This window comes from Vanacampus margaritifer, chromosome 6 (genome assembly GCF_051991255.1).
Source record: "Vanacampus margaritifer isolate UIUO_Vmar chromosome 6, RoL_Vmar_1.0, whole genome shotgun sequence".
In the NCBI taxonomy this organism is placed as follows: Eukaryota; Metazoa; Chordata; class Actinopteri; order Syngnathiformes; family Syngnathidae; genus Vanacampus; species Vanacampus margaritifer.
The window spans coordinates 2,338,705-2,352,409 of NC_135437.1; positions in this window are offsets into that span (position 1 = coordinate 2,338,705).

Consider the following 13,705-nt stretch of genomic DNA (forward strand, 5'->3'; position numbering starts at 1 on the left):
TGCAATCTGGTGATGCCAATTGGCTTCAAGCAGTGCAGAGAGCGGTTACAGGACAAATGTTAATAGGAGGTGATATCCGTGTTCTTTTTACACAATTATGTCCGCTTTTATAGTTGAATATTTTAATGCAAATTATTTATTCTTTTTATTATTATTATATATATTTTTTGTCTCCCTGATAATTAGGCTCTTAAGCGAGTAAATTACTTAACCTTGTTGTCTTAGACCTTTGTTTCCCCTCCCTGACTGTTGTTTCAGATCTGGTGTTCGCTCCCAAAGCAGATGAGGACGCCGCGGCTTTTGTTGATCGGGCCCTCACTGATTACATTCTGAAAACAGGATACGCCCCTATGGCCTCCACTTTGCATTCGCAAGTGTTCCGAGCAGCCATTTTGAAGGGCATTCCCAAGTCTGTGGCATAGGCCATGGAGGCCAATCAGGATCTTCCCGGTGCTGAGGTTGACCGGTGGTTGCCACATCTTAAACATCATTTAATGAGACATGCTAAAGAAAAAGAGTACACAAAAGTACAGAAACACAACTTGCTATGGTGCAGTTGCAAAATTTGAAAAAGCAGGAAGAAAACACTCTTGCTGTGATCTCATCTCCCTCTGTCGATTCCGAGTGCATGATGTATCAAGCAGGTTCATTCATGGGTCAAGGTGCGCCCCCTGGGTGGCCTAACATGTGCTTCAATTGTGGACGGCCTGGTCATATGGCCCGCGATTGCAGGCAGTGACCTCAAACGTCTGGGTGGAGAGGCAGAGGCCAGCAAACTGCACGTGGCTACAATCGAGGAGAGAGAGAGAGCAACCGCAGCAGCAACAAGGATATTCCCTGAATCCACATGCTCAGTGACTGTTCACAGACTCTTTTGCATTATTTTATGTTTGCATCTAACTGTCCAGTCAATCTTTTGGGCAGAGATCTCCTCATCACCACATGCCCTCTCATCAAATGCAACCCTGATGGACTTATCCTGGAATTTCCGGATGATAACACCTACTGGTGCTCTACCTCCTCTGCCTCTAGTGCCACCTTTCAGTTCCCGCTTGTTGAACAATGCCCTGTGGCATGCGCCACTGCCGACATCGACTGGGCAAGAGTGGATATTGACTCCAGTTGTTGGCTTGAAGCTGAGCACTTCTGAGCTCTCTGGTCACCTTGGGTTCGTAACCTCAGATCTTATGATATGGTAAATGATTGTATGCATTGCACTCTGTACTATGGCAGATCAGGGGATGAGATCTATAGCGAGGCATTTCAGGAAATTGAAAACAACATTTGGGAATTGAACATGGGTGATTTGTTTGCAGGCAAACCAGGTGTCGCCTTTTCGGTGTCCCTAAATAACTCCCACATGTCTCCTTGATGATCTCGCCTCAGCACACAGCGAAGGATCTCTGTCCTTTTGTCCTGGCATGCACACAGGCCACTGATTAGCAAAATTCATTCCCCGTCACTTGATGCTTATTGGATTTAGTCTAACACATTTTTACCCACTTCCATTTTGGAGCACCAGCTTCTGGATAGGCAACATGGAAGTGAAACAACCGACAGCGATTTTGCTGGTTACCGTCTAGATTTCTTTCCCACGTCACTGTGGTCCATGGATCCCACTGATGTTGGTCTCTGTAACGTCTCACCTGTTGTGTTTCAGATGAAACCAGGACAAATATATGTTCCCCAATACTCTGTAAAAGAGGCTGGGATGATTGGCATTTCGGAAATAATTGACAGTTTGCTCAAAGCAGGAGTGTTGTGTGAAATTTCCGGCTCTGATTATAACACGCCTATTTTACCTGTTGAGAAGAAAGATACTGGAAATTTTCGCATGGTCTGTCCCGAATCCTCATTCGGTATTGTCTCAAATTGCATCAACCCACACTCATTTCACTTGCATTGACCTGGCTAATGCTTTCTTTTGCATTCCACTTCACCCTTCAATAAAGGAATTTTTTGCTTTCACTTGGAATGGTGTTTGCTACTCCTACAATCGCCTGCCTCAAGGCTTTGTCCTTTCACCTGGACTCTTCAACGACTGTCTTCGCCAGTTGCTGTCTCCACTTGAACTGTCCCCTGGTGTTCTCCTAGTGCAGTATGTGGATGACCTCTTGCTGGCAGCTCCATCTGAAACTTCTTGTCTTGAAACCACCAGGCCTTTGCTCTTCATCTCCTTGAAACAGCATCTTTCCACTGCTGCAGCTCTTGCGATTCCTGATTACAGTCGCATGTTCTATCTGGATGTTTCTGAAAAAAAAACAGCAGTGTTTCTGCTGTTCTTTATCAGAAGGGGGAGATAGGAAATGATTCGGCAGACAAAGCAGCAAAGGAAGCGGCGGGCTACAGCCCAACATTACAATTGATGGTGAGCGAAAGTGAATTAGGAGAAGGACAAGAAGTAACCACAGAAACAGCTAAGTTGTGGCAGGAAAAAGCAAGTCCAGAAGAAAAGAGTGTGTGGATGTCCAAAAAGACAAAAGACAAAAAAATGAAGCAGGTATATGGTGAAAAGAAGGTAAATGTATTCCATCTCAGAAACAATTGAAAATCTCATTTCTGAAGCCCGTGGAAAAATGCCATGTAAGGTGTGGATGAAACACTGAGACGACTACACACCTGATGGCATCCTTTCATGAGACAAATTGTTAAAAGTGAACTGCAGGACCATCCATTTTCTTTACCGCTTAGTCCTCACAAGGGTCGCGGGGGCGCTGGAGCCTATCCCAGCTGGCTTCGGGCAGTAGGCGTGGTACACCCTGAACTGGTTGCCAGCCAATCGCAGGGCACACAGAGACGAACAACCATCCGCACTCACAATCACACCTATGGACAACTTTGAGTGTTCAATTAACCTGCATGTCTTTGGAATATGGGAGGAAACTGGAGTACCCAGAGAAAACCCACGCAAGCACGGGGAGAACATGCAAACTCCACCCAGGAAGGCCGAAGCCCGGACTCAATCTCACGTCCTCTGCACTGGGAGGCGGACATGCTAACCAGTCAGCTACCATGCCGCCCTGGCCAGAGGCATATCCCTGCAAATCTGAAACAGCACATATTGTGGTAAAACATCTGATTAATGATGGGTTTCCTTGAAAAATCTGATCAGACAATGGAACCCATTTCAAAAACAAACATCTACAACCAGTAGAAAAAGCATTGGGGCTAAAACACACATTTGGTTCAGTGTATCATCTCCAATCCCAAGCACAGGTTGAGCGAATGAATAGAAATATTAAAGAAAAATTGGCTAAAGCACTGGCCTCATCAAATTTGAATTGGCTACAAGCTCTTCCTGTTGCGTTAATGAATGTGCAAATGTTACTAAACTCAGCCAAAGGCTGGACTCCGTTTAAATGTCACACCAACAGACCTTTTCTGGCTCCAACAGATCCATTGGAAGAGACGCACGTTCCAGGACCTCCAGAACTCAAACAACTAACATTTACTAACAAAAAAACAACCAGATGCTCTTTCAGAAATAAATGATTGTGAATATGTATGGTTGAAAGCGATTAAACGAAAATGGTCTGAGCCCAGGTGGACTGGACCCCACAAGGTGACGGAGAAGACATCTTCTGCAGTTCGCCTGCACGGAAAAGGTGATACGTGGTATCACATGTCCTCCACCCGACCGGCAAGGACACCGGCTGGAGCCATTGTCCCTACACACCATGCAAACACCCAACACCAACCGAGAAGCAAGCCGGCTCCCACGGACATCATTCAACAAAGGTTGAGTTCACGGAATACGGGCAGAATAATCCCGGTGACTCATCCTGGGACCAGGCAGTCTGACCTAAGGTCCTGAAGAAGCTGACAACGCCCTCTTTTCTTCAACCCAAGAACATCATCTCATCCAACGAAGAGGACTGTCTGAAATGTTTATCTGCTTGTGTCGGACTCTGTTGAGTCTGAAAGAGGGATTGACGAGGGTCTTCTGCCCAGATTTAGTCATAACTGTTTTAATTTATTTATTTCCTCAGTAGAACTTTTATCTGTGGATGTGTCTTTGTGAGTGTCAGGTTCAGATGTAGACATTTATCAAATAAAGACAGAAGAAGCATCTGGTTCCAAATTTATTACTCATGAGGACTCATGAGGAAGAGAAAACTGCAGCCTCAGTTTGATCGGTACAGAGTCTCTCTTGATTCATCATTCAAATAGTCCCCTTATATGTACTAATCGGGGCATCTGATTACATGACAGAAAGAGAAAAACAACTCCTATCTCACTTCACACTCTCTAATGCGGCATGCAAGTCCAGGGACCCTGGCGTTGACGTGCGTCACGTCTTCTTATCAGTTGTCCCCACTCGGCAGCTGAGTCGTCCACTTGCAACTTCACCAAATACAATAACACTCCTTTGCAATACATAGCAATCCTAAACAGAAATTACTACACTATTACGTTGACTTGTGTTTCCCAAGAGGCAATTTACTTCAACACGGCAAATGTATAATAATCCTCCAAAATAATTCTTACATTTCCCTCCTGTTTATTCTACATTTGCCTCCAAATTTTTTTTCATCAAAAGAACTTTGATTTAAAGGTTTTATTTAGTTGAATCATTTACTGGATGACAAACTTAAACATTCCATCATGTCCCCTTTCTATGTTTTAAGTTTTAAGGTGTGTAAAATAGGACGGCAGGAGAAATTATCTCATCATTGGTTTGGTCATTAGTGTCCCCTCCATCACCACAATTTGCAGAAATAAGCAAAGGGTACATCTCTTGTAATTTAGAATTTGTGGGAGCGACGACGGTTGAGACAAGTCGGACGAGTAATGCGCGAATGCAGGGAATACAACAACATCCACACAGCACAAGAATTGAGGTGAACAGAGTCATAGAAATCATGACAGAAAATACCAAACTTTTATATTTACCAAACGTTTTTTCCCACCACTCGTCCCATGCTGAGGTGGACACACCTGAGTGTTCTTTCATCTTTCGATTCAGGGTGCGCAGGCCTTCAATGGCTCTCGTGAGGGACCCATCCGGAGATGTGTTGTTTGGTACAACACTGGTCCCCAAACATAGCGCAAACGCCACCTCTCTCTGCCAGTAGCATGTCGACCGCAATGCGGTTCTGGAACGCCATGAGTGTTGTTGCAGCCAATTGTTCTCTGACAGCTATAAATCCTTCTTCAGTATAATTCCCCAATTTTTGTACATTGTAATGGATGCAGTTGATTCGGTCTACATTTTTATTGGGTGTTACCCATATGAAAATAGATTCCCACCCCGCTGCAATTTGATTTGCCAACTTATACTCATCCGGAACGCCGCGAGGAACTCCAATTGCATCCAAATAGGTTGGTCCAGCACGTCGCTTTCTTGAGAGATGGTGGAGGGGATCATGAGCTGAAACTGCTCTCTGAATATCCCCCAGTGTGGATGGAAAAATAAACACCGGTAACTGCAGAGACACCAATGCACAACCACCAGTTGCATCTATCAAAGAATCAAACAATTTGGTGAATGAATAGCCTTCACGGTCACAAAGACCACACAACATAGTACCGCAAATCTTATCCACGCAATAGCCATGTCGACCGAGAACCCCTAATTAGGTTAGGCGTCTTGGAAAACTTCACTGACCGCAGGTATTTTCAGATTCTATATATCTGCTCCCACCTTTGAATCAGACTTTCGCTCACCCTCCCTGTTGGGTTTGTCGGTTGAGATGACCTTTTTAAAATGCGTAAGATGTATCCAAGTGCTCCTTGCTTCAATCTTTATGGCCGTCGGCGTGGTCAGCAGCACTTGATGAGGGCCTTCCCACTTTGGAGAATTCCAGTGCTTCTTTTTGAGGCTTCGGATCAGTACCCAGTCTCCTGGAGCTACTAGTTCTTCCTGTTGGAGAGAAGCACAATCGCCTTCTGGTAATTTCAATTCATCTCTTTTCTCTAATGTTTTTCGCATGTAATCGGCCAAACTGGCTTCGTTGCCACTGTTAATGATAATAAATAATAATAATAATAAAAAAATTTGAGAATAAATTAAAGCCATATGTCGTATACATTCTGTGTATCCGTCCTACCATTCCCCCTGTTGACACATGGGTCACACCATGTGTCAATATAGCGGCCTACTTATAAAGATTTTTATTTAATAAAACAAAAACAAAAAACTTGCAAGTTAAATATTTTTTGTGTATTAAGCTGGCCAGCAAATTCATATGTCGTTATCCACAAATTTAAATGTTTTGTTTTAGAAGGACATTGGTTTTCTACAAACTTGCAGTCCTTACATGTTAACTGTTGTTTCGGGTCTTTCTTGTTGGCTATTTTGCTATTTGTTTTCTCCATGTTGGAGTCAGCGATTCTCTTAAAGAGATTAAACTGACTTTAAATCCCCGAACAAACAATAATGAGGTAGCGAACCTCCAGTCACACCGAGGTAGCGAACCTCCACTCACACCCCCTCTTTATTTACGCGCGTAGGACACCGTTGCCCTCTTTTATAGACTCTCTCTGTCTCTCTTTTATAGACTCTCTGTCTCTTTACGCAACATTGACTAGTATTCTTACGGTTTTGATTCACCCCACTTTTATAGACTCCCTCTGTCTATTTCTCAGTCCCCTCTTCCCAGTTTCATAGACTCCCTCTGTCTATTTTTCAGTCCCCTCTTCCCAGTTTCCCCTCTTTCTTTTCCTCAGTTTTATAGACTCACTCTGTCTACTTCCCTGTTTTATAGACTCTCTCGCTGTCTTTTCTGTTTTATAGACTCACTCTGTCTTTTTTAGTTTTAAGTACGTACAGGACACCGTCGCCCTCTTCTCCACGGAGTTTAAACGCGCGTAGGACACCCGCTCGACATAGTGCACTGCAGCTCAGAACTCCTGAGCTCAAACGATCCGCCAGCCTCAATTTACTTCAACACGGCAATATATATAATAATCCTCCAAAATAATTCTTACAGTGAGTGATGTCGCAATTTCTGCCAAGTGTCTGTAATCAATGATGTTTTTAAAAGTCTTATCGTCAAGACTGGGACCTCATCAATTTCCACAACAATGGGCCATTGTCTGTGGTTGAAGTGTCTGTAATCAATGATGTTTTTAAAGTCTTATCTCATTGGTGCGGCCTTTTGTGGCACCGCCCCTTCAAGATAGTATAAAAATGTTGTGAGTCCGCTGTAACTTCGCACTTGCGAGAGGCTGCCACCATTGCTGGGAGCTCGTTTGTGCCCGGAATATTCTGTAAAATAAAACCTCCGAAAGAAAATGAACACGCGAAGAAAAGATTCGTTTCTTCAACAGTATGCAATACGATTGCACTGTGAAGGCTCATCCGCACGCATCAGATTCATACGTCATCAAAAGAAAGGGAGACTACTGACACGTCTGTGAATATACAAAGCTGTTTTGAGTAAGAGTGTTAACTTTTTATTTGTCTTTAATATAATCACACTTGAAACATGAAGCATAAAGTTGACATTTGTGGCCACAGTAGAAATTCAGCCCTGCAGACGGTTCATCACAGACGTCAATGACGCGACATCATCTTCCGTAGACGTCTCAATAAAATGAAAATATCGAGGAGTCTCCCTCTCTCATTCCTCCAAAATATTTCTTTCTCTTCCAACCTCGCTACTCTGGCGTTATGAGATGGGATAAAATGAGTTTGATGGGTTTCTGCTCTGATTGTAAACACTGACGCTCGTGGAAGCCGAGGACAGCAGCCAAACATGAGCGAGCATGAAAACAGTCCACCAATCGAGAGTGGGCGTTCGCACAGCTTAAAAAGATTGGATTTAACAAAAATTCAGAATTGGGCATCACGCTCTGTAGTGTGAATGTAGCCTAAGAGGTGTCAATGGGCACTCTCAAACCCCTGTGAGAGCCAAGAACCGAATGGACGGCGTCTTGTCACTTGGAGTGACTCCAAGCCACTTGATCTGTAGATGTGAGGCGTATTTCATTCAGCAACTCCAGAAAATAGCTTGTAAGTGTAACACATCGATGTCTTCTGGTTCGCTTGTAGCAAAACAGCATCACTTTACAATGTGCATCCGAGAACTAACAAAATAAAAATATTCAACGTCGTGAAAAGGAGTCACTATAACACAATTTAGCTGTAATAAATTAAATAATATTGCATATATTTTTTTGGAGTGGCGTTAAGTTACTTCATGTTAAAATTAAATAGTGAAGTGAATCTTCTGTTTCAATTTAATTATAACTGTTTTGATTTAGTTATAACTACTGTATTTAGAATTGGACAAAATTGCTTTGATTTACTCAGTATAGTTTTGAGGGAGAATTCAAATAATGTGAGGGGGTGGTTTTCTCCTTGTGCTCTCCTGAGAACATGTGGTGGGGGCAAGCGAATGTGTTAATTAAACCCCTTTGTTTATACTACGGCTCCTCAGTCGCTCTCTCTGTCTCTTCTGTAAACAACGTCAACCCTTATCTGATTTCTGTGTTCCATCTTGTGACTACGAGGGGGAAGAAAAGAAGGAGGTACCATGTGACAAACTGGGAGGGTTTTTTGCAAGGACAAAGAATATGAGGGACGAGCAGGGGGTTGGGCGTCACAGTTGAGAATCAATAATGGCGCGGGTGGCTGCATATTCTCACTGTCCACAAATTTGTGAATAAAATCCTTAGGTTATGCCTGTATTCACTGATCTCATTGTATGTTTTGATAATCAACATCATGAACACGGAAGAGTAAGTATTCATCTTACTACAATAGCTCTTAAAATGAAAAGAACACATCGATCTTTTCTGGTTCGTTTGAAATAAAGTTGCATCATTATACAATGCATCCGTATTGAACTTAACAAAATAAAAACATTCAACGATGTACAAAGGAGTCACTGTAACACAATGTAGCAGTAATAAATTAAATAACAATGCATATATTTGTGGGGACTGGAGTCAAGTTGTACAGTGTATTTTACAATTTTAAAAATGTGCAGAATTTCACAAGTTGCTAATGTTAAAAATTAGTCAGCTCTTAACATGAAAAGATAAATGCATTGAGCTGTCACCATTGTCTTACAAACGCAAATATGCCACTTTTATGTTAATTTAGATATAAATTGAGATAGAAGATGTGCAATTAATTTGTGCTTAATCGTGAGTTAATTATTGAAACGTGATTAATAAAAAATTAAAATGTTTATAGCCTGAGACCTCTACTTTCAAACATGCACTAAATTGTCAAAATAATGACCAGGACATGTAGACGGCATTACTAAACACCAGTTTATACAGTTTATCAGCAAAAAAAGAAGAAGTTTATTTCATGTTCAGTACACCTTTAAGTTGATTTTTCCGGTGTGTGTACTTCATTTGAATATTTATTTTTCTGACAATTATTTGTTTTACTTTTACTCCTTATGTTTGAAAAATACTGTACTTAGTAGTCCTTTGTCAAAAAAAAAAAAAGGCCCACTAACTTTTTCAACCTCTCCGGATGAAGCAACAATGTCAAACAGAAGTTGAAATTTTGATTGGGGTTATATATAGCAGGAAAAAACAGACATGACAGAGCAGTGATATGGAGGAACTTGAACCCAGGAGCATTAATAGCAGCGTAAAAAAAATTGGAGAAATAAGAAAGACAGTCAATTTTACCAACAAAATACAGTTAGCTTAAAAAGTCTAAATCAAATACATTTTTCAGCTTGCATTTAAAAAATATGTTCTGTTATGATAATGTTCAAACTACTAAACTTTTTTGTTTTTAGCCAATAGTTTGAACATTAAATACCTTGTCTTAAGTGTATTCAATTAAATATAGGTTGAACATGATTTGCAAATCATTGTATTCTGTTTTTATTTGTTTAACACAACATCCCGACTTCATTGGAATTGAGTTTGTACTTTTGCCAGTCTTGTTTTTTATTTGTTTTGTTTTTTTGGGTTTGGTGTGTGTGTGTTTTTACAGAATCTATACATCTACTTAATTACAGAGTGTGAGTACTGTATTTTTGTCACCTCGTTTTTTTTTTTATATTCAAACTGGTTTACACTCATTTCCTTTAGAATGACTCCCTTATATTTCTACCTTCTATTATTCTGTGTCCCTTTGCACTAATAGCATCCCTCCCTGTTAGTCTGTATGTCTGTCTGTCTGTCTGTCTAAGCGGCACATGCAAATGCACCAGTGAGCATTTGCAGCTCATGGGCAGGTCGACCATGCAAATCCAGCACCAGTATTTTCACCCAATGTTCCGGCTGATTTGCCTAAACTATCAAGTGATTGTCGACAGCACCAAATATTTTTTCACTTGCTAGTACAATGCTGCAAGGGTGATCTTGGAAAAACACACAATTAAGGCTGTGACAAATACAACAGTAAAATATTATTTTAAAAGTGGCTCAGTTACTAACATGTGTCTGTTGAATTTTTTTTAAAATAAAATTTAATCTGATGCATGCAGTTTTGTCATATTTTAGTTAGCCTATTTAAGCTATGTATACATGACCACCTATGATGCATGACAGTTCACCACATAAACTAAACACAGTGATAAACAAAATAATTAAAATAACACATAATTACGGCACATAACAATGTTGTTAAACTAATACATGACAATATATGACAGGGTTCTTGAATGTCAGAACTATTTAAGAATACTTTTAAAATCTGTAAGTGGGTTCACTTGCAAAACAAGATACATAATTAACACAACTGTCCATTCATATAAACACAATGTTAAATCATCAGTCTCTCTGTTCACCAACATAAAGTAAACAACATTGTCCATAGAATTACAGTATACACACAGTAAACAATCTGTCGGTTCACATTCATCATCTAGAAAAATAATTTAGACATCTGTCTTACCATATGCATATATGCAATGTTGAAACTTTGCCTGTTTTCACTGTTTTAGTTTAGTTTATTTGGTCACTCATAACAATTAATGATTAATAAAAGAAATATACATCCCCAAAAAAAAAGTGTAGACCAAAGCCAACCCTTTTTGCATTGTACTAGATCAAAGTAACAGAATTATCACAAGTTCATACATTCAAATACTGGATCGACACATAAGTCCAACAGTATACTGCATATATGCATGCATATATATACAAAAATATATTATCACTGACATACATATATAGAACACTGCCAATTCATAACTATTTATAAACTTGCATTTATACATGTATTTGAAATTCTTAATTGAGTTACAGTTTCAATTCACAATCAAAATGATTCCACAAGTTCTCCTACTCCTTTCACTGACATACATTTCTGTTTCACATTTGTTCTGGTTTTTATTTTCCTTAACAATGATGCTCCTCTCAGCTCATAATTGCTAACTGTGTTGAAAGAGCTTTTGAACATAGAAAGGGAGCATATTAATATTTACTTTAAACATAAATTGCACTATGCCTGCATGGGATTTCTCTGGGTACTAAAAAAAATCTAATTTTTTTTTTTTTTAAAAAAGCGTGCTAGTTTTACCGAACACTAAAATGGCTGTACTGTAAGTGAGTATGAGCATGCATGATTTTTTTATATATATGTGCCCCCTGATTCTGTGTGCCCTGTCTCATCAGGACAAACAACATAGAACATGAATAGATGTAATGCAGCAGCTATGAATAATAAAAGATACATTATTGACCTTTTGCACGTGACATCAAAGCCCTCATGGGAACGCCCTCTACGGGAAGCTAGACGGTAAAAGAGACACTTGCCTGTATTGTAACCATTGAATCTCGTACAGCGTAAAGTCCTTTATTTAATCTATTATCTTATAAAATGGTCATATCTTGCTGTGCGGTCGATTGTACAGACAGACAATTGAGTAAACCAAATTTTGCTTTCTATAGCATACCCACTAATGAAGACAAAAGACGTCGATTGATAGCAGCAATCAACAGAAAGGACTGGCAGCTCACAAAGTATTCACGGATTTGCAGCGAATATTGTAATTAGTAGATTAATGTTCACACATTTTATTTGTAAATGTACACTCTAACAAAGATTGTAACAGAGGTGTCAAATTGGGTGTTTCAAATCACATTAACGAGCCAGATAGTTAGCGTCCACTCCAACTGCATGAACACACATCTTAGTTTTAAAATGTACCTTCTTCAAAACTATTAGGTGCATTTGACTGTTTAAAAATAGGGTATTTTGTCTTTGTACTTGGAGTTTTTCACTCTGGAGCCAAAGTCATATTCATGAAATTACTGCATAGCTTGCCACTATGGTAGTCATTTGTTCCATGCTGGTAAACATAGTAACATAACATCATCACAGCGTTTCAATATAGAACAGACTATGTAAAAATAAGTCAGTTAGCATGATAAACAAGTTTTACCTTTGCATTACGAGGTATATTGTCCCCCGGTGTGAGCGTAGCATCTCGTCTCAGATACTCAGCCAGCAACAAGCTGTTAAATCAGCCCCGGTGTAAGGAGAAGAGACGGCATTGACTACAAAATGATATAGGTTGTGCGCTGTGAATTCAGATAAAGTCGGCGATTTGATTAACTTGGTAAAAACAGCAGGCAACAGAAGGTAAGGGGCTGTTTTCAAACTACCGATCTCCAACTTAAGTAATTATCACGCTCTATGAGTCCCGACTAAATGTGCAACTTCGACTGACAGGCGAATTTCGGTTGAAGTAGTAGATTCCATGGCTCTATGGGCAGTAATAACTTTTAATTTGTAAAATAGCAGTCGCTAAGTCACTAAGTAGCTCCGCATCACGTCCACTTCCATTCAAAAATAATTTCCTTCCGCCGTCCGTCATAGGGCAGTCACGTGATCACGTGATGTTGGTACAAATGGTCAATACTGTACTTATACAAGTATATATATATATATATATATATATAAAAGTATGACTCAGTACATTTCTATACCTTTACAAACTACAACCACAATGAACATTGCTAAAGGAATCCATCTGTGACATGATCAAATAAGTATTTTAAGTTGAAACAAAAATTTCAATCTTACTAAATAAAAAAAGGTTTTGCTGAATATCTGGTATTAGCTGTAATTTGATGGTGCAGCTGTCCCTAATGAAGTATCCAACTGAGGCAGGATAATAACGATATTAAAAAATATACTATCATTTTAACTCTTTCACTGCCACTGACGTTTAAAGACGTCAAGTAAAAACCTACGGAGCACTGCCAATGACGTCAAAAGACGTCATCCAATGATTATTATTTTTTTTTTTTAAATGGGTAGAGGAAACCCTTCCGCATGTCTGGTGAAAGTTTCCAGCCTGTCTGTTGTGCCTAATGACTATTTTTGGCCCCTAGAGGGCAGCGATGACTCTCTTTTGACAAGATCGGGTGGGCGTCAGTAGAGGCGGAGCTAGAGCGTCGAGCAGGAGATGAGAATGGAAGACAAAGGAAAAATGGCGGCCGGTCGCGAGGAGCTCACGCCCGAGCCGTTTTTTTAAAAGACCAAAAGCATCGCTGAAAGAGCACATTGTTGACGATGATGATCATCATCGATGATGAAGATGAGGGTGGTGACTCCGTGGTTGGCAAGCATTGACGCGGCAGTAGAAGACGTTAGATGGAGCTAGATGGAGGAGGGAACGGGCAATGGCGAGCGTTTGCAAGCAGCTCTACACTTACAAGACGAAAGGCATCGACCAACGCTAAAATAGTACATTGATGACGACGATGATCATCATCGATGATGATGAAGGTGAATCCGAGCTTGACGGCGAAATTGGAACCGCTGACGCGGCAG